The sequence below is a fragment of the Peromyscus leucopus genome, chromosome 2 (assembly GCF_004664715.2).
Source record: "Peromyscus leucopus breed LL Stock chromosome 2, UCI_PerLeu_2.1, whole genome shotgun sequence".
In the NCBI taxonomy this organism is placed as follows: Eukaryota; Metazoa; Chordata; class Mammalia; order Rodentia; family Cricetidae; genus Peromyscus; species Peromyscus leucopus.
This window is the reverse complement of record NC_051064.1, coordinates 45,103,743-45,125,000: the sequence shown is the minus strand read 5'-3', so window position 1 is coordinate 45,125,000 and position 21,258 is coordinate 45,103,743. Positions and strand designations below refer to the sequence as shown.

Below are 21,258 nucleotides of genomic sequence, written 5' to 3'. Positions count from 1 at the left end.
GAATCCTCAGGGATCGCTCTGGGGGACACCGGGAGGGGACGCCGCTGGCAGGGGCCGCGCTCCTTTGCTGGCCTTCCCGCTCCTCCAGGCGCTCTTGGTTGGCGTCGCGCGTGTGTTGGGGTGCATGCCCTGCAGAACCCTGCGACCGCCCGGCCGAGGCCAGTCTCCACAGTCGTTGGGAGCGCAGCGGGATCAGCGGGGCTTCAGGGCCTTATGCGCCGCCTCTCAGGCTCAGGCTTTCCTCACTTGCCTAGGGCATTGAAGTGTGGCGCTTCCTGTAGATTTGGGGAGCTGGAGGGAAGGGGAACAGTGTTGGTGACCCAAAAAGAGTTGGACTTTGTAAAGCTGGCCAAGTATGTCGTGTCGTCCCCCCCCCCCCAATCCCCGAAGTGCACTGAGAGGATTCACGTGGTGGTAAGGTGTGTGTGTGTGTGTGTGTGTGTGTGTGTGTGTGTGTGTGTGTTTACCACTTAGGTGGCATGAGACTGAGTCGTGAAGCGACCAGTTAGGTGTGTGACTGGAAAACTCACATCTTTAAGCCTTAATTTTTAGAACTGTGAACTGAAAGCGTCATACATAACGCTCAAAGTTGGCATCGGGCTTTGCCTGCCAGGCATCCTTCCTGTGAGCTTCTTGGCTGATGGTAGCCATGTATGTTAAGCTGATAGAGATCAAATGTAACGAAAAGAACTTGGGCAATGACCAGTCACACCCAAGTGCAAGGTTGTCTCACGTGTTCTGATTGACATCGAGTAACGGTTTCCCTTAAAACAGCTGTTCTGTGAGTAGCTGCCACGATTAAGTTCCTGTGTCATCCCTACTGTGTGCTTAGCATATGATGAGTGAGGTCCCCACCCTCTTTATACTAAGAATACAGTGGCAAGAGGGTGGCTTAGTCAGTAAAGACTCTTGCCACCAGACATTTTGAATTGGATTCCCAGAAGATTGGATAAGGTGTAGCTGACTCTCACAAGTTGCATCCCGTGACCTCCTCATGGACTGTAGTTCATCTACACACAACACAAATAAATAGATATCTAAAAATAAACTAGGAATTCATATTACACTTGGAAGGGTTTTTCTGCCCTTCAGTTTGGGGCAGGGGGAGGGAGAGAAAAAAGATGAGGGAAAATTAGAGACTAGAAAACAGTTAGTTGTATAGTGTTGAGAAGTATAACCAAAGATGATCTTTAAAAAGAACTAAAACTACCGGATGATGGGGGCAGACACATTTAATCCCAGTACTCAGGAGGCAGAGGCAGACGGATCTCTGTGAGTTCCAGGAAAAGCTCCAAAGCTATACAGAGAAACCCTGTCTCAAAAAACAAAACAAAACAAAAATAAACAAACAAACAAACAACAACAACAACAAAGAACTAAAACTATCACAATAAAAATGCTAGGCTTAGGGGGCTGGAGAAATGGCTCAGCAGTTAAGAGCATTGGCTGCCCTTTCAGATGACTTGGGTTCAATTCCCAGCACCCACATAGCAGCTCACAACTTCACAACTATCTGCAACTCCAGTTCCAGGGGATTCAACACCCTCACACAGACATACATGGGAACAAAACACCAGTGCACATCAATAAAAATAGACAAGTTTTAAAAAATGCTAAGTTTGGTGGTACACACCTGTAATCCCAGCCTCTGGAGGCCAAGGCAGGATCATTAGTTTGAGGCCAGCCTGGGATACACAGCGAATTCTGTCTTAAAAAGAAAACCACACAACAACCCTATTTGTTACTCTTTGTTTGCCTGTGGTCACACGGAATATTAGCCTTAGCCTCCCCGTCAGTCAGCCCCTCCGTGTTTCGGAAGCCTGTCTTCCATATAAAAGACAATTGCTTGTCCTATGACTCAGCTTGGCAACAAGGCACACTTGGGTTTCCAGAGTCCTCTGTTCCACACAGAGAAGATTCTGGTGTCGTCTCTGAAATCCTATGCTCAGAGACATGTGATACGAGAATAATTTGCAGGCCCAAGTACCCCATCACCCCGCTGAGGAGCCAGAGCGGTAACTACCCTACCATCAAATCACTGTTCTGGATTTTGTTTTAATTTCCCCTTTTGCTTCTAAATGAAAAACTCCAGGGAAGGGAAATGTCCAAACAAGCATTTCCGAAATAATTTCATGCATTCTCAAGTTAAAAGCAGGATATCAAGAGTAAGATGGAAGGAAGGCATGCTGTCTGAGTGCTCCAACTGTGGCTTCCCTGCGGTGGACTCAGGGTGTGTTCAGTCTGTGCAGAGACCCTGTCTCTTCCGGCATCTTTGGAGGCTCTAATTTAAAAAGCTTGCTTGAGTCCCTAAGAATTTGGAAAACAGTAATTTGTGTCTTTGCATCTCAGGGTAAATTTTGTAAAAATACAACTATCCAGGGAGCATTGTTCGGGCTTTAAAAGGTTAAGCTGACTGAGAATGACCTTTGAAAATGGCTTTAGCCAGACTCTTTTTCCTTCTTAGTGTGTCTGTGCTGTGTTTTTGTTATTTCTTCAGGATCACACATAAATCTCTTCAGTGTTCTTTTTGGTTTTTTTCCCTTTGAGTTGGGGGTCTCTGTATGTAGCCCTGGCTGTCCTGGAACTCAATGTGTAGAACAGGCTGATCTTGTACCGACAGAGATCCTCCTGCCTCTGCCTCAGAGTGCTTTCAGTGACTGCCATAGCTCTGAAGTCTCAGTTAAAGGAAAGACTCCTGGAGGGGTCTTGGAGTCCTTAGTGTGTAAGGAAGTTTTTCCTGGTACTCTTAGGCTGAAATAGTTAGGAGTGGGTGAGGTGAAAACAACTAGGTATTTAGATGCCACTTGAAACAAACGAGGCATGTAAAATTGTATTTATTTATTTGATTAAAAAATATTTTTGAGATTTTTATTGTATGTATGTGGGTGTTTTGCCTGTGTGTAAGTCTGTGTACCACACGTGTGCAGTGCCCCTGAAGATCAGAAGAGGGGACTGGAGCTACATGGTTGTGAGCAGGGTGGGTGCTGGGAATTGAACCTAAGTCCTTTGGAAGAGCAGCGAATGTCTTAGCTGCCAAGGCATCTCTCGAGCCCTGTATTTATTTCTTTAGAGGCAGGTGTTGCTATGTAGCTGTGCTGGCCTCCCATTCATGACCGTCCTCCCTCCTTAGTTTCCTGAGTGTCTGGAGGACAAAAGGACAGTGGCATGTCTGGCTTGTGTTGTTTTTAGGTAGCCAGTCACTAGCAGGACACCCATGCCCATCCTGCATCTTGTCAAGAGACCACCACCTCATTTCCTGTTCCACGTTAGTTTTTCCGTATCACTTTCCCACAGCCAGCTCTGGAAATCCACCCTTTCACAGACTTGCTGTTGTGGGTAGGGGTTCGGTGCTGAAGCTGGGTTCAGTCAGCACTGGGGAACGTGTTCTGGACGCTATGTTGGCACTCAAATTGTTAAATGTACCGGGTCACTCCTGTGACTTACAGCTGCGGAACACCCAGCCAAGACCACAAAATGGTACTCCAGCCAGAAGACATTATAGTGAGGGATGGGTGCAGATGCTATGATTTTACACCACACCTAGAGTAGTCAAATTTATAGGGACAGGAAATCAATTTTGGCTAACAGCAGATGGGGGAGAACGTGACAGGAAGTGACATACCATGTGAACTTAATAGTATTTTACAAATTATTTCTTATTATTTTTTGAGATTATAATATAATTATATCACCCTCTCCCTAATAGTATTTTAAAATACAGTTTAAGAGTAAACATTTTTGTTCATGATGCCTCAGTACCAGACTGTACCAGGGCACGGAGTTGGGTGGCTAGAGAACCTGGGATGATGCCATCACCTGTCTGTCCCATCGCCTCCTCAGGCCTGCACAGAGGGAAGGGATGTAAGACATAGTTATGTTCATTTTGAAAGGCAAGTGTCTGTGTTATTTGCTGGTGGCTCCAGTATAAAGATGGAAGTCGCTACCCCGCTATGCTGGGGACTGAACCCGGGGGTTCCATGTGTACAGGGCAAGTGCTCCCCACTGAGCTGTGGTGCCAGCCTCTGAAATTAAGAACATTTTCCCCCTAAACAGGTAAACTTTAACTATAAGGCCATCTCTTGGTTTATTCTTTGTTTCGAATGTATTTGTATGGTGTATTCTGCCTTGATTAGTATCCAGTGGTTTAAGGGAGCATTTGCATAGTGTTACAATGTGAAACACCAGTTGGAATTTACCTAGCACACAACTGTTCCTGTCACTGAGACTTTTTCCTTATCTAAAATGGTAAAATTGTAACTTGCAGGCTTTTCTTACCTATAAGATTCCTCTCTATTTGCCTTCACTTTAGAAATCTTTTAATAAATTGTACTTAAACTCTTCCACACTGACATACATTCTGCTGAGGCATGCTGTGCATGGTAAACAAACATTTCTAGAACTTAGTGGCTTAGTCCAAGGAGAGTATTTATCCAGTGAAGTTGGTAGTTTATTTCAGGCTGGGCAGCTCTCCTGGGCAATTCTCCTTCCTGACATCACCGGTCAAGGTGATTCCTTTTTTGTGATGGCGCCATCTTGTACTGTGGTCTCCAGTCACTCAAGACAGAAGGAAGCATAGAGGCTTACCACACTGACTCCACCAACCTGGGGAGCATCACTCAGCTCATATTAAGTTGGCCAGAGCCAGCTCCATGGCTCTACCTGAATTCAAGGAGTACCAGCCCAAGTAGCTATTGCCATGGATAGATAGCTATCTTTTATAAATATGGGCTAAACTTCACTTTGGAGGCCGAAGCAGGAGGATTAAGAGTTCAAGGCAATGGAATAAGACTCTATCTCAAAAATATCCAAAAGGATAAAAAAAAAAAAACAAATAGGCCGGGCAGTGGTGGTGCACGCTTGTACTCCCAGCACAGAGGCAGGCAGATCTCTGTGAGTTCGAGACCAGCCTGGTCTATAGAGCTAGTCCAGGACAGGCTCTTGAAAAACAAAAACCAACCAACCAACCAACCAACCAAATAGACCAGTCTTATTACTGGCCAATTAATTATAACTGCATTCATATATGTCCCATTCTCCAAAGACACACACACACACACACACACACACACACACACACACACATAGTTTTCATAGTGTAGGTATGGATGACATCTTCATATAGGATGTGATAAGATGGGATCGAACTATCTATGTTCAAGTATTATTTAGTGACTGAAGAACATTGGCTTTATTCGGTCATGTGACCATCGAGAACTATGCATTTAAAGAAGGACTGAAGATGGAGATTAGCCCAGGACAAGAATGCGCATGTCTCGGTGGCTTCTTAACTGTTCTCATAATAGTTGAAACAACTTAAGACTGCCAGCAGTAGGGGGGTGTGAGACTTGTTTCACCTCAAAACAAAGTCTTTAGCATGGAATGTGTTACATAATCACAAAATGTATGTGTCACTTTTACTTATTTGCGGTTATGGGAAGCTGAAGTTACATAATTTGGTTCTTCTTAGTTGCTTGAAGTAAATTTGCGCCAGGAAACCCCACTTAGCTCTATCTAGTGTCTGACAGGTAGATATGGGACATGCTAAGGGGTTAAAATAAGGAAATAAGGCCGTGTGGGGAAGATCCTGGTAACCAGTTAGCCGAAGAGAAGCCTCAGAGATGCGCACCGAGCATGACACTGTTCGTTTATCCACGACCAGTTGGGTTGTGCTGTTCTACCAAAGACAATTAAAGATGGGGTCTTTCCCCTTCCTTCCTTCCTTCCTTCCTTCCTTCCTTCCTTCCTTCCTTCCTTCCTTCCTTCCTTCCTTCCTTCCTTCCTCCCTCCCTCCCTCCCTCCTCCCCCCTCCCTCCTTCCTTCCTTCCTTTTTTTTTTTTAGATAGGGTTTCTCTGTGTAGCCTTGGCTGCCCTGGAACTCTCTCTGTAGGCCAGGCTGTCCTTGAACTCAGAGATCCACCTGCCTCTGGAGTGCTGGGATTAAGGACATACACCACCCCGCCTGGCCCACATGCCTGTTTTATAGATCTGTGGGAGGAAACTCGGATAGTAGAGAGGGGTGAAAACCGCCTGCCTGCCTCAGAGAGCAGTCATTTCTGGAGAGGAGGCCACACAAAGGAAAAGGACCTTGCTTTTTAGGGCTTGTAAATTGTGTCGGAGGGCTTAGCACAGCTTTTCAATCTAGATTCCGCTGATGTCATCTTGAAACTTTTATAAAAAGCTAAAGTTAAATGCTTTTCCCAGTAGAGAGGGCAGGAGAGACACATTGTAAATTTATGTCCTGGCTTTACCCTTTTCAGCGGGCAGAGAGCTTTGCTTGCTTGGCTTCTTTGATGCCTCCCGTTTAAAACGGTTCCGGTGCCAAAATGGTGTGTGTTGAGGTGGCAGCTTCTGTTAATTTTCACTGTGATTAATGATACACTGGATCTGGGGTTGGGTGTTGTTGGGAGTTTGTAAGCCCCTGGGTGGGGATGGGAGGGGCACACTAGATCAGAGGGTCAGCAATGATACCTGTTGGACAAATCTAGCTCCCTGCTTTTTTATTTTTTAAATTTATTCATTGCCCTAAACATAGTTGTTACAGCAGGTCCGATTGGCTTCTGGCTTCCAGCAGCATTACCGTCTTGCTTACTTGATGGGAGACCTTGGAACAAAGAGGGCAGTATCCAGTGGCATTAATTTGCAGCCTTCTGAACACTACAGTGGGTTTCCCTCATTAGTTAAATCGCTCACTTCCTGAGACGCAATCACTGGGAAAGTCTGTACGGAGGCTTCAGAGAATGTGTGTGGCTTGGGTCGGAGATCAGGATGCCTCCTGATGCTAAAAGTGAGCAAATTCAAGTAAAAATTAGCACTGTGGCCTGGGCTAGCCGGTTCTTTTGAAAACCAGGCCAGGTGGCTCACACTCAGCACTGGGAGGAGAGGGTACAAGGATCTGAAGTTCACGATCATCCTCAGCCACACAGGCCTTGGAGAGTGAGATTTCCTGTCTCAAGAAATTAAACTTGAAAGTAATTATCAAGGTGAAGGTTAATAGCAGGAGGTGGGGTGTTGAGAAAGAACTTAAATGGGTGCTTTACAGGCGAAAGGATGCTTATTGAACCATTCATGATGCTTAGCCCATGGGTTATAGGATACAAATATATAGCTTGCTCGTAGGACCTTCTGGGTGTCAATCAAAAACTGGAAGAGCTGTAAAACCAGTAATAGACAATAAGAACCTTCCTTTTATCTCTTGGGTTTTTATACAATATGGGGGGGGGAGTGGGACCTAAGAAACACCCTGTGCTGGATAGTTTTTATGCCAACTTGATACAAGTTAGGGATATCTGGGAAGGAATCTTAACTGAAAAAACTGCTTCCGAGGGTTGGCCTGTAGGAAAGTCTGTAGGACATTTTCTTTTTTCTTTTTTGGTTTTTAGAGACAGGATTTCTCTGTGTAGCTTTGGAGCCTGTCCTGGAACTCACTCTGTAGCTCAGCCTGGCCTTGAACTCACAGAAATCCGCCTGCCTCTGCCTCCCGAGTGCTGTGATTAAAGGTGTGAATCTTAACTGAAAAATCTGCTTCCGAGGGTTGGCCTGTAGGAAAGTCTGTAGGACATTTTCTTGACTGATGACGGATGTGGGAGGACGCAAGTCATTGTACACCCTCCTCTCTCCTTCACAGCTGTAGCTGCTCTCTAGAAGCTAGAATCTGTTTGCTTCCCAGGACTGCATCCTGCCGAAGCCATTTGGAAAAGAGCACACTCCTGTCTTTAAAAAGAAGATTCGGTATTTTGATAGGCTAGAACCAGTTGTCTAGATGTTCTGTGTGACTCTGTCTTTTTAAATCCTAAATTGACAGATTTTATTCTGCCTTTGGTGAAGAGCATTATACTAACAATTTGCTGGCTGGCTTAAAAGTGACCGTTTTTGGGTGTTTGACAATAAAATACAAAATCAGGCCCATTTTTGCTGCAGACCCCTGTGCTCCATGCCATCCCCCACCCTTTGGAATCCGAGTAATACGGGGCATTTACTCTAAGAGTAAAAGAATAAATCTTAAGACATGGTTAGTGTGTGCTCTGAGTTTCCTAGCCATGTAAATTGAGTAGAAGTCAGCACCCCAGTTTCATAAGGGCATATTTCTGATTAGTGTTGATGAAGGATGTGTTCAGAGTGTCCCTCAAACCTAAGCAAACAAAAGCCACATTATACCTCATGGGTTTTGTATTGACATCGTGAGCGGACAGTGTTGTCCTGTAGTTCTGATCCAGGAGGAAAGGCCAAGAACTGACTATTAGCTGCTCTGAGATCATCACTGTACAAAGGCCAGACTATCAATTAGGGCCGAGTGGCTGCTGTTCCACTTGAACAGCGAGACAGCCCCTCACTGCTCTCCGCGAAGCCCGGTCCCTCTACCTAAAAGCAAGCAGACGTTTGTTTTGAGGCACCCGTTTTCGGCCACATTTTCCTCCCCTTGTGGTTAGCATTTAGTAATGTATCTGAGAACCCAGGTCCCACATTCAAACCTGGCTGAATTGCCTCTCTTGAAAAATGGACAATAATGATGCCCTTTTCGGGGAATCTGTTTCATGAAAGCCTGGCTGACTTAGAGAGAGAGCAGAGTTGGCCACCAGCAAGGCGTGGGTCTGATTTCACGTCTGAGGGCAGCCTTTGTGCCCTCTGCCAAGTGCCGCTCCTGCTGCCCGGGCTGCACTTTTCTTTTTCTGATCCCCGGCCTCCATGTGTTAGACTGATCTCATTGACTGCCCCTTGCTCCCATGGACCTGAGTCACAAGGACATTGTTCTGGCTTAACAAGCCACCGCTCTCTGGTCTGCAAACGGCTGGGCTCGGCTCGCTCACCCTCTGCCTCCCCTGGGAAGGGCTAGCTGCCTCACCCACCCCACCCCACCCCCATTGAAAAGTACACTGAGTTCCAGGGCACTGCAGTAGCAGTCAGCAGGGGAGATGCTCTTGCTCTTAAAGGACTTTACATTTTTCTGACAAAACTTTAAAGATCCCTTTATTGTGTGCAAATGAAGCAGTGAGACTGTACACCGTCATTTAAAACATCAGCAACATTAAGGACGAAGTTGTTTTGCTCAATAAGAAGAGCGGTTTGAACAGAACTGGGCTTTTTTTGCTCAGTAGAGAACTTGGGACACACACTCAAGCCTCTTTGATATGCCCTGATGGGTTTTTAAACTCCGTTTGAAGTTTGCATCAGGCCTCCAATGTTTTTATCCTTTGTGTGTCCGGTGTTCTGAGGTGGCTCCCACAACTCCTCCAATGGGAAGATTTTGTTGCCCTCCCTCCCTCCCTCCCTCCCTCCCTCCCTCTCTCCCTCCCTCCCACATGTCTGCCTCCCCTCTTTCCCTCCTTCCTCCCCTCTCTCATGCCTCCCCCATCCCTCTCTTAGCCTCTCCCTCCTCACTCCCTCTCTTCCTTCCTTCACTCTGTCTCTTTCTTCCCTTCCTTCTGTCTTTCTTCTCCTGTCTTACCTCTCCCTACCCCCTCCCTTTTCTCCCCTCCCTTCCCTGCCTCCTGTCTCTTGGTTTGGGACAGTTTCACTGTGGAAACCAAGCTGTCCTCAGACTTGTCACAGTTCCTTTGCCTCTGCTTCTTGAGGGCTGGGATTGCGGTGCCCAGCTTGCTGTAGTTTCTTCTTCTTTTCTTTCCACTGTGTGTGTGCCTGTGTGTGCCTGTGTGTGTATGTGTGTGCATGTGGAGGCCTGATGGTGAATCATCTTGGTTCACTCTTCCAACTTATTCATTGAGACAAGGCCTCTCAATCAAACCCAGAGCTCACTGATGAGGCTTAGTCTTCCCCAGCCTCCAACCTCTAACACACACACACACACACACACACACACACACACACACACACACACACAGTTAAATCAATTCTAAAACACTCTCAATTGCTTTTCTCATGTATATTGATAAATTCTCTTTGTTTATCTGTTCTGGATGAACATCTAGGACCTTTGAGCATTTACAGTGTCAACATTCCCATAGTCAGGTACTTCTTTCTTTTTTCTTCAAAAAAAATTTATTTTTACATTTCTTTGCTTTGTGTGTGATGGGATATGGTATGCCATAGAAATCAGGTAGATGTCAGAGGACAACTTACAGGGTCAGTTCTCTCTTACTATGTGGGTCCTGGGGATCACACTTAGGTTATTGGGTTTGGCAGTGGGGATGCCTCTAACCACTGAGCTGGGTCACCAGCCTCAGCTTTTCCTTGCATAACTATATACCTCCTATTCAGTTTTCACATTCAAAGTTGCCTCTTTTTTTTTCCCTCTTTTTCTTTACTACACTTTCAGTAACACAAACATGTGGCTGCCATCTTTTGGACAGGAAAACAGAGTAAGAGTGAACAGCTAGGCCCCGCCCCTCACCGGCTGCCGCTTGCACCGTGGAGCTGTCCCTGGTGAGGGAGAGCTGGCCTGCTGGTGCAGGTACAGGAGAGAGAGCAGGCTGGCCAGCTCAGCTACCACCCAGGCCTAGATCCAGGCCTTTGAGTTGGCCCACCCCAACATCCACCCCTCCACGAACTGCTGGAGCTCATGAAGGGACCGGTCTTGCAGAACCAAAGCTACAGGATCTCCAGGACACAGGGCAACCACAGGATATCCGAGAGGAATCCTGGTGTGGATCCAGTGTTGATACTGTAGCAGAAGCCAGAGGCTCGAACCAGACCAATATCCAGTGTTGATACTGTAGCAGAAGCCAGAGGCTCGAACCAGACCAATAACTCATTACAGTGAGCGTTTCCAAGTGAAGCTGTTTGGGGAAAAGGGTCTACTGTGGGACACACCATGACACACTGTAGCTTCCACAAGGAGTTGTTTTTTTTTTTCCCTCTCTTTTTATTTTTGCAGTGGGGGAGGGAGGTTGCAAGGGTGGAGGGCAGATATGGAGGGACGAGGAGATGAGTGGGATTGAGGTGCATGATGTGAAATTCATAAAGAATCAATAAAAAGTTTTTTTAAAAAAAGAGCGAACAGCTAAACTGTGCAGTGATGGCATACACCTTTAATCCCAGTACTCAGGAGGCAGAGGTAGGTGAATCTATGAGTTCAAGGCCAGCCTGGTCTGCAGAGAGAATTTCAGGACAGTCGGAAGCTAACAGAAACCCTCTCTCAGAAAACAAAACAAAACAAAAAAATTTTCTAAGCAACTCTCATTGTTTACAAATAATAATAAAAAAAGAGTGGCTAGCTACAGTGAGCTTTGAAAAGCTTGTAATTTGTCACTGGTTACAGCAGGAGTGCATTGATGAAGTGGTGACCTGTGGCCTGAAGAGCTTTCCCAGGACTGATACAATGTGGTGAGTGAGTCATTATCCCATTGCTGAGGACTCAAGTCAGGGCCTCCCTCGTGCTAAGCGAGTGCTATACCACTCAGCTACGCTCTCCGCCCTGCTTGCTTGTTTCTAGCCTCTCTAGGAATCACTAACTCATATTTGGTTTATAATCCTCCTAAGTGTGCATCTTTAGATCCTACAGCTTAGTATTGTCTTGTAAAATGTTTTTGTTATATTTTCTATGTGTTTTATATTTTTAATCCATGGGCTTACTCTCTGTCCAGGTGAAATTCATTCATTTAGTCAACTTGACCCAAGCCAGGGTCATCTGAGAACAGGGAACTTCAGTTGAGAAAACGCTCCCGTTAGATTGGCCCATAGGTCAGTCTGTGTGGCATTTTCTTGATTAATGATCAACATGGGAGAACCCAGCTCATCTTGGGTGGTGCCATCCCTGGGCTGGTGCTCCTGGCTTCTATAAGAAAGCAGGCTGAGGAAGCCATCCATGGGGGAGCAAGCCAGTAAGCAGCACCCTCCATGGTCTCCACTTCAGTTTCTGCTTCCGGGTTCCTGCCCTGCCTTCCCTTCGTGATGAACTTGTAAACTGAGATAAGGCTTTCTCTCCCAAGTTGCTTTTGGTCAGGTGTTTATCACAGAATAGAAACCTACCTAGGACCCTCTCCATGTTAGTTTGCTGGCCACAGAGCGGGTGGCTGAACTAGCAGGAACTTATTTTCTCACAGCGCGGGTTCGAGTCTGAGATCCACCTGTCAGTAGGACTGGTTTCCTTTGAGGCCGCTCCTTTCCTGGAAGATGGCTGTCCTCTCGTCTATACTGGCGTGGTCTTCCCTGCACAGAGTGTGTCTGTGTACCCTAATATCGCCACTCAGACTGGAAGAGGAACCACCCTAAAGTCTCTTTTTTTTTTTTTTTTTTTTTTTTTTTGGTTTTTCGAGACAGGGTTTCTCTGTGTAGCTTTGCGCCTTTCCTGGAACTCACTTGGTAGTCCAGGCTGGCCTCGAACTCACAGAGATCTGCCTGGCTCTGCCTCCTGAGTGCTGGGATTAAAGGCGTGCGCCACCACCGCCCGGCCCTAAAGTCTCTTTTTAACTTAATTAGCACTTTTACAGCTTCTCTCCAAATGGACAGTCACACTCTGCTGAAGTGCCGGGAGTCAGGGTGTCAACAAAGAATGTGCACGTGGATTTTGAGGGGATACCATTTCCCCATTCCCTTCCTTCCTCTCCTCCCCTTTCCCTTCCCTCCCCTGTCCTTGACGCTCTTCTCTCTCTTTGCTCTTTCTAGGTTTCCTAGGCTGTGACTAAGTAGTGCTGATTTAGAGTGTGATGTAAGCTTCATGCTAAGTCATCTTTGTCTGTAGCAAAGCTGATGTTCATAATTTAGGATTAGAACATTTGTTTTGGAGGCTGGCGAGATGGCTCAGCAGTTAAGAACACTGGCTGCTCTTCCAGAGGACCTGGGTTCAATTCCCAGTACCCCCATGGCAGCTCACAACTGTCTTTAACTCCAGTTCCAGGGTATCTGATACCTTCCTACAGACATACATGCAGACAAAACACCAATGCACATAAAATAAGAATAAATAAATCTTTTTTTTTTTTTTTTTTTTTTTTGGCACTGGTCATCAAACCCAGGGCCTTGCAAAAAGCTCAACAGGCTCTCTGCCACTGAGCCTTCAATACAGGCTTTAAGTTTATTTCACCAGGTGTCAATCACTTGACAGCTCATGGTCCTTCACTAAGTAAAGATGCTGTGGTTCATTCATAGAGGAAGTTTAGGTTAATAAGGCATCCCAAGAGTGTAGGCATTGTGATGTATTATGGCTTGCTTGAACTCCTGGGCCTGCAGTAGTTATTAAAACATTCAGTCCAGACTCTGTGACTTGAGTGTTAGAAATGATGTTATTCAATCTTTTGTTGTTTTGAGACTGGGTCCTATGTAACACAGGCTGGCCATGAACTATATGTAGCCAAGGCTGGCCTTGAACTACTGATCCTTCTGCCTCTACCTCCCAAGGGATGTTATTGAATCTTTACACCTTGCAAGTTTGTCTAATGAATTGAATAGTTGTCACACCAACTTTTAATTCAATTCTTACTGTAAAAATATAACTAGCAATGAATATGTATACTATATGTGTATATATTTCTACCTTATTCCATAGGCTCATTAGAGGTGCTCACTGGTATTTTTAAAGATAAAGCAAAGGGAATTTGTGTGTTTGCTCTTTGGTGGAATCACAGTTACTCTTGTTTGTGTTCTGTCTGTCTGTCATGTAGGGTCTGTATCTGTTCTGTTAGGTTGTTTAGACAAAATCTTCCTGGAACAGATCTTTTCGAACATTGGAGCTATTTATTTATTTATTTATTTATTTATTTATTTATTTATTTATAGAGACATTTAAAAATAAGGCCATGTGGATGTGTCTAATATGAACCACCAAGATAATTTTTTTAGTTTTTAATATTGTCCTGATGGAGACCTTATTCTGTTTAACAGATGGTCTCTGAATGTGTGGGACATCCCATGGTTGTAAGATATATGTTCTCAAGCCCATTCCAAAGCGAGGGAGAAGGAAAAGGAAAGGGCTGCTTTAAAAATGGTTATTATGATTAATCCACATGAGTCTATTTAATGGGGAATAGGGATTTATTAAGATATAAACTGAGGGAATACACTCACAAATACAGAACAGAGTAGACAGCTGAAATCATCCTCTGTTCTGACTGGGAGTGAATCCACCTCACAGGCAGCAGGGAGAAGGGGCATGTGACCCTCCTTGCTCTCCTTTTAAGAGGTCATGTATAATGGCAGGAGGCACCGCCTCCTTCGGACCCTATAGCCCAAGGTCATGGGTGAGCAAATGCCACTACATTTAAACAGACTAGATATTGTAACTGTAATTCTTGCTTGGTAACTGTTTTGTTATATGTAATTTTACTATGTTAAAGTTAAAACTTTTCTTTTTGATTAGACAGAAAAGGAGAAGTGCTGTGGGATGTCTTTCTGTATGCTGTGAATATGTGTTGCTCTGATTGGTTGATAAATAAAGCTGCATTGGCCTATGGCAGGGCAGGATGGAGCCAGGCAGGAAAATCTAGTAGAGATAGTGAAAGGAGAAAGAGTCAAGGGAGAAGCCAAACCACCGTCCAAGGAGCAACGTGTAATGGGATGCAAGTAAAGCCACGGAACACGTGGTGATACACAGATTAATAGAAATGGGTTAATTTAAGATGAAAGAGCTAGCTAGCCAGAAGCTTGAGTCGTAGGCCAAACAGTTTGTAAATAATGTAAGCCTCTGTGTTTTACTTGGGACCAAGTGGTTGCGGACTTGGGTGGGAGAGATTTGTCCCCACTGCAGGGCCAGGCAGGACAGGAAACCTTTCGACTACAAGTGGTCTTAATATATTTTTAAAAATTGCGGAGCTGGAGAGATGGCTCAGAGGTAAAGAGCACTGGCTGCTCTTCCAGAGGTCCTGAGTTCAGTTCCCAGTAACCACATGGTGGCTCACAACCATCTGTAATGAGATCTGGTGCCCTCTTCTGGCATGTAGACAGAACACTGTATGTATAATAAATAAACAAATCTTTAAAAAAATTATTTTATGTGTATGAGTGTTCTGCCTGCATGTATGTCTGTGCACCATATATGTGCTTGCTTCTTGCAGAGGCCAGAAGAGGTCATTGGATCCCTGGGAATGGGAGTTACACATGGCTGTAAGCCAACATGTAGGTGCTGAGAATCAAACCTGGGTCCACAGGAAGAGCAGCCAGCGCTGTTAACTGCTGGTCTATCTCTGAAGCCTCTAAAAGTGGTCCTTGTTTTTTTTCTCTTCCTCTCTTTTCTTTCTTTCTTCCTTTCTCCCCCCTCCCCTTTTTCTTTCCTTTCTTTCTTTCTTTCTTTCTTTCTTTCTTTCTTTCTTTCTTTCTTTCTTTCTTTTTTTTTTTTTGAGATAGAGTCTCTTTCTACATAGCTCTGGCTATCCTGGAACTCACTATGTAGATCAGGCTGGCACTGAACTCACAAAGATCTGCCTGCCTTTGTCTCCTAAGTGTGGGATAAAAGGCATGGGCCACCATACCTGGCTGAAAGTGGTCTTTTTGGTTTTTTTTGAACCTGAGGTAATGGCACACACCTTTAATCCCAGCACTTGGGGGGCAGAGGTAGGCAGATCTCTGAGTTGGAGGCCAGCCTGGTCTACAGAGTGAGTTCTAAGACAGACAGCCAAGGCTATGCAGAGAAACCCTGTCTCAAAAAACCCAAACCAAAACCCAAACCAAAAAAGTGGTCTTTTTTCTCTTCATCTAAAATTTGGATAATTCAAAGATGTCAGTCACTTGGTAAAGCTGTTTTTTAATTCTTTCTATATAGGTCTTTCATGTTGTGCAATCAGCTTTGTGTTTCATTGTTTCAAGACCGAGTACTTGGAGAAAGGACTTAAAAGTAGGACATGTTTGTTTGAGTTTATGATTTCAGCCGTGGTTGCTTGTTTGGTTCATTGCTTTTGGGCTGTGGCAACTTAGTACAGTCTATTGGAAGCACAACAGAGGAAACCCGCTTGCCTCTAGACAGCTAGGAAGGGCATCGGGGTTCGTCCCAGTGTGCCTTCCAAGGGCATCCACCTCTGTGCCTTAAAGGTTTCACTATGCCCACAAAGTGACACCTGCTGGAGACTCTGGACACTAGAGAAGTCTAAACTTGAGGTACCATGACTCATGCCTATAATCCCAGCATTGGAGAGGCTGAGGATTATTGCGTTTGAAGCCATCCTTGGCTACATAATGGGTTTGAGGCCAGCCTGGGTTACAGTTTGAGACTAAACAAACAAACAGGATGGGGAGATACCTCAGTGGATAAAGCTTGTGCAAATGGGAGGACCTGAGTTCAAATCCCCAGAACTTCTGTAATGCTAGGAATGGTAGTGGGTGAGGGTGTCAGGTCACCTGGAACTGGAGTGATAGGCAGTAGTGAGCTGCCGTGTAGGTGCTGGGAATTGAACCTGGGTCCTCTGGAAGAGCAGCCAGTGCTCTTCCGTCTCTCTAGCCCCTAGCCAGCTTTTCTAACTTAAATCATCCCATTTCTCTTTAACTACATTTTGCTTCTTTATTCTATATATCTTTCTTTCCTTCTTACTCCATGACTGGCTGTGTGGCTGGGTGGCTGGGTGGCTGGCTCCTGGTGTCCTCCTCTCCTTCTCCTTTTCTCACTCCTCATTTTTTCGAGCCTAGATTTCTCCTCTTATTTATTCTCTCTGCCTGGCAGCCCCACCTATCCCTCTCCTGCCTAGCTATTGGCCAATCAGCTCTTTATTAGATCAATCAGGTATTTTAGAGAGGCAAAGTAACACAGCTTTACAGAGCTAAACAAATACGACAGAAAAGAGTGCAACACCTCTTTGCATCATTAAGCAAATATCCCACTGCATAAAGGAATGTAGCACATCTTAAACTAATATTCCACAACAGTAGGTAGCATATGTCCTCTGCTTCTAGGAAGTTTCCCACTGCCATTGTTTGGATCATTCCTGTCTCTCCTCTGTTTTCTCTTATTAAAACATTTGATGCTCAGATTTTTGTTTCTGAGACAGAGTTTCTCTGTGTAGCCCTGGCTGTCCTTGGAACTCACTCTTTAGCCCAGGCTGGCCTCGAACTCACAGAGATCCGCCTGCCTCTGCCTCCGGTGCTGGGATTACAGTGTGCACCATGCCAGCTCTAGTCTCTTTCTTGTTAACTCTTCTGTCTCTGTTTTGTGATTCTGCTTCCTGAGAGATTTTTTTTAAACTTCCATTAAAAAAAAATTGTCAATCCCAGTTTTATTATTTCACCTTTCTACAAGCTTATTTTTCTTTACTCACCAAAGTCTTATTTTGGAAACTCTTGGTTTTGGTTTCCTTTCTACTGGTTAGGAGTAAGAGGCATAGGCCTTTAGTATTGTAAGGTATTTTATTTCCAAACCCCCATATGAAGATAAACATTTAATAATAAATATATATATTTAATATTTAGGCAATTTTATAACTTCTTCCCATGTTTTTCTGGATATTTTCTATGCCATGACATTTTTCAAAAACATAAAATTTCAGCAACTGCAAAATAATATACATGGGCTGGGCAGTGGTGGTGCATACCTTTAATCCCAGCACTTGGGAAGCAGAGGCAGGAGGATCTCTGAGTTCCAGGACAGCCAGAGCTGTTACACAGACAAGCCCTGTCTCGAGAAACCAGAAACCAACAAAATATGTGTGTGTGTGTGTGTGTGTGTGTGTGTGTGTGTGTGTGTGTATTCACTGTGATTGAACTGGTTTCTTCTTGGACATTTAGGAAGGCTCTGTCTGTAGTGTTATTTTAAAAACACCATTGAAACAATATGTACATAAGTACTTTATATTCTCTTAGCTAATTCCTTAAAGTAGATTACCAGCAATTAAATTGTTAGGTAAAAGGAGTGAATATTTTAAATATTTGTATCATAACATGGTATTTAATCAAATTGAAAGGCTTATGACTTTTTCAAAAACAAATAGAAGCCGTTATTTATTTCAGATAATAATCTTATTTAAGGCAGGGCCAGCAAATGAGCAAGCAAATGAAACAACCTTGATCTCATGTTTGTACCTGGCTGTCCTTGAAGACAGTCTTTTATTAGGTTCTAATTGTATGTGGGGTGGTGGTGGTTGTGTGTGTGTTTCAGGAAGAGGGGATGGGATGTGTGTATTGGGGATGAACCCAGGGCATTATTCAAGCCAAGGAAGGGCTTCACCACTAAATTACATTTCTGCCCCTTTTGGTTCACTTTTTTGAGCAAAAATATTTGTATTTGGGTGCTGGAAATAAAGTCAGGCTGTCCAACTTACCAGTTAAGTGGACAACCACAACTATCATAAGAGCTGAGCCTTCAGTGTGGTCTGACGTAACAGAATAGTCCTAGGAACCCTGCCTGGGGAGAGCCATTGGTCTCTGAAGGTAAAAGCTGCCCTTGTTCTTCCTAGGACGGTCTCATCACTGGTGGTGATATGTTATCTAGTAGTGTGAGCTCCTGCTTCCACTGGCTGGAGCTGCACTTCCTTTTGACCTGATTAAGTGTCCAGCGTTAGAATAACAGATGGCTGGAACTTGCTGCACAGATGAGGAGTGTTTTCTCTGTGAGATAGACACCTCTTTCGTCCCTTGCAACTTGATCATACTTGCCTCTTGCAGAAATCTGAACCGTGCTGGGGTGTTATCGACAGGCACTTACATCTGTCTGGCTTTTGTCTGGAAGCCAGCACAGAAACGTCACCTGATACACAGGAAAAGATCCTGTGATCTTGTGTCTTCATTTGTAACTTGCCTTGGTTTGCCAAGACTCTTTTGTGTGTTAATAACACCTTTGCTAGAACTTACATGGCTTCCGTCTAAACTACTTTGTAACTTTCCTTGGGGGTTTGAATTCTCCATTTTGATTCAGTTTTATCCTTTTTGTATAGATTTCAGAGGGGTTGCTGGCAGGACACACCTTGAGTTTAGAGGCCGAAAAGAAATCAAGGATTTGTGGGGACTGAGAAGGCAGCCAGGGCATGCTCCTGCGCTCCAAGAGATTTCAACAGTGCGCTTGTGGGTGTGTCGAGGAGGAAGTAGACTGTTTTCAGAGTGAACTCGAAAACAGAAAGACAGCCTGCTAGGAGAAAAGGAACGTTCGTCTTCCCAGCAATCCCTGAATGCTCTGGCCCACACAGATCTTTAAGAATGTGTATTGCAGCCAGGTGTGGGAACATGCTTTTAGTCTTTGCACTCTTTTTTTTTTTTTTAGTTTATTTTTCATTTCTTTTTGCGGTGTGTGTGTGTGAGGCATTTTCTGTCTGTTTTGAGACAGGTTCTCTCTATGTAGCCCTGGCTGACCTGCTGGAACTCTGTAAACCAGGCTGGCGGGAACTCAGAGATCCCCCTGCCTCTGCCTCCTGAGTGCTGGCTTTAAAGGCCTGGTCACACCTGGCCAGTCTCTGTACTCTCTTTTTTTTTTTTTTTTGGTTTTTTCGAGACAGGGTTTCTCTGTGTAGCTTTGTACCTTTCCTGGAACTCGCTTTGGAGACCAGGCTGGCCTCGAACTCTCAGAGATCTGCCTGGCTCTGCCTCCCGAGTGCTGGGATTAAACGTGTGCGCCGCCGCCCCCCCCCCCCGCCCACCACCACCCAGCCAGTCTCTGCACTCTTAATCCCAGCACTCGGGAGGCAGAGGCAGGGAGATCTCTGTGAGTTCCAGGCTAGCCTGGGCTACAGTGTGAGTTCCAGAACAGCCAGGGCTGCACAGAGAGACCCTGTCTCAAAAACAACCAACCAGATAGGGTGGGGGCAGTAAGGAAACAGAGGAAGAAAGAAAGTCTGAACAGTTTGTTTGAAAGATGGTCTCAGTGTGAGGCCCAGGCTGGCTTCAGACTTCCCACATATCCTCAGCTGCCTTTCACTTCTGGATCTTCGTGAGTCCACCTACTAAGTGCTGGTATTACAGGTGTGTACAAGCATATATTTATTTATATATGTTTATATTTTTGGTTGTGAGCCTAGCCTTTAACAGCTGAGCTGTCTCTCCAGCCCCAGCTTTATATATTTTTAATCTTTAGGCTTCTTTTGCCACTATCTGTGGGCAGATTGTCTGAGGACATTTTTCTGTTGAAGTTTTTTACATGCTTGTAAATTATCAACTTGTAAAAGATTTTTGTATAGAAGAGTATGGATTGACATTTAAATGATTCTTTTCATAGAAGATATTTTTTTTTATTATTTTATTTTACAATACCATTCAGTTCTATGTATCAGCCATGGGTTCCCCTATTCTCCCCCCTCTCACACCCTCCCCTTACCCCCAACCTACCCCCCATTCCCACCTCCTCCAGGGCAAATCCTCCCCCAAGGACTGCAATCAACCTGGTAGACTCAGTCCAGGCAGGCATGGAAGAGAATTTAACACTTTTGTTGAATTAAGGTTGGTCAATTAAACTTCATCCATGAAGTCTCTAGTAGAAAAACTACAGCTTAGGTAATACTTATCAAATTACAAGATGTATTGTTTATTAATACAGCAGAAACTTCTTCCTGAATATAGTGCTTGTTAGTGAGACAATTCATTTTTGGTGTTGGCCTCATTTGCGGAATACAGTCATTCTCCCTCCCCAGGAATTATGGGTTTCATTTGGAGGGAAGCCTGTTGTCTTGACAGGGCCCTCTACTATGTTCTGGATGTTTTCTCTGTATTTAGACTCTAACAGCCAGTTATGTGCTATGTTTAGCAATGACGTGCATCACAGACATGTCAGAAGTCAAGATGGAAGATCCATAGGCTGTAGTGACTCCAGGTTAAGTTCATAATGCTAAACTCTCATAATGCTGTTAGTGACTTGAAAGTGGGGTTTTAGAAAGATTGGAACAATTGCCAAAGATTTCCGTTCCACTGAATGTCTCTGCAGGGCGGGCATTGCCCCTCAGCCTGCAGACGGCTCGCAGCATCCTCTGCTGCACGCATGCCCCTGAGCAGCTTTGAGGCTTGAGCAGGAGGCATGAGAGCTGAAGTGCAGTTCGACCTTTTCCCTTGCTTTCAAACACATCTTAAAATGAACGACTGTTAGAGCACCCTCTGCACTCACTGCTGGTGTCTCTCCTCGCAGCAGTGGGAGTCTCATTCTTTACTTCCTCAGTTTCCTCCAGTGGGGAGAGTTCTTCTAGGAGTCTAAGTAGACATCACTGAGGAGCAGAGAGGCTTTCATAAACCATAGATGCCCCACGGTCATCATGTGTGGCTCTTTTTTCTCCCATCGCTGGGGACAAGCCTAGGGCCTTGTCCACACCAGCTAACATTCTGCCATTGAACTCCACTCAGCCTCAAATGACATTTATGTTTTGGCTCCTGACCCAAGGGAGATTTCAAAAGTTCTGTCAAAGAGGTCCAATCTCATTCAGAATTTTAAATCGCATTTAAAGTTGTTTGTGTGTATGTGAGTGGGTGTGTGGACAC

At 44.8% G+C, this 21,258-nt stretch overlaps 1 protein-coding gene across 1 annotated transcript in view; it reads left to right on the top strand.

The window, feature by feature from the left end:
* The window catches only part of Ankrd6 (ankyrin repeat domain 6), a 157,198-nt gene that overhangs the window by 123 nt on the left and 135,817 nt on the right, over positions 1-21,258 (top strand). The gene's annotated exons all lie outside the window — the stretch shown is intronic.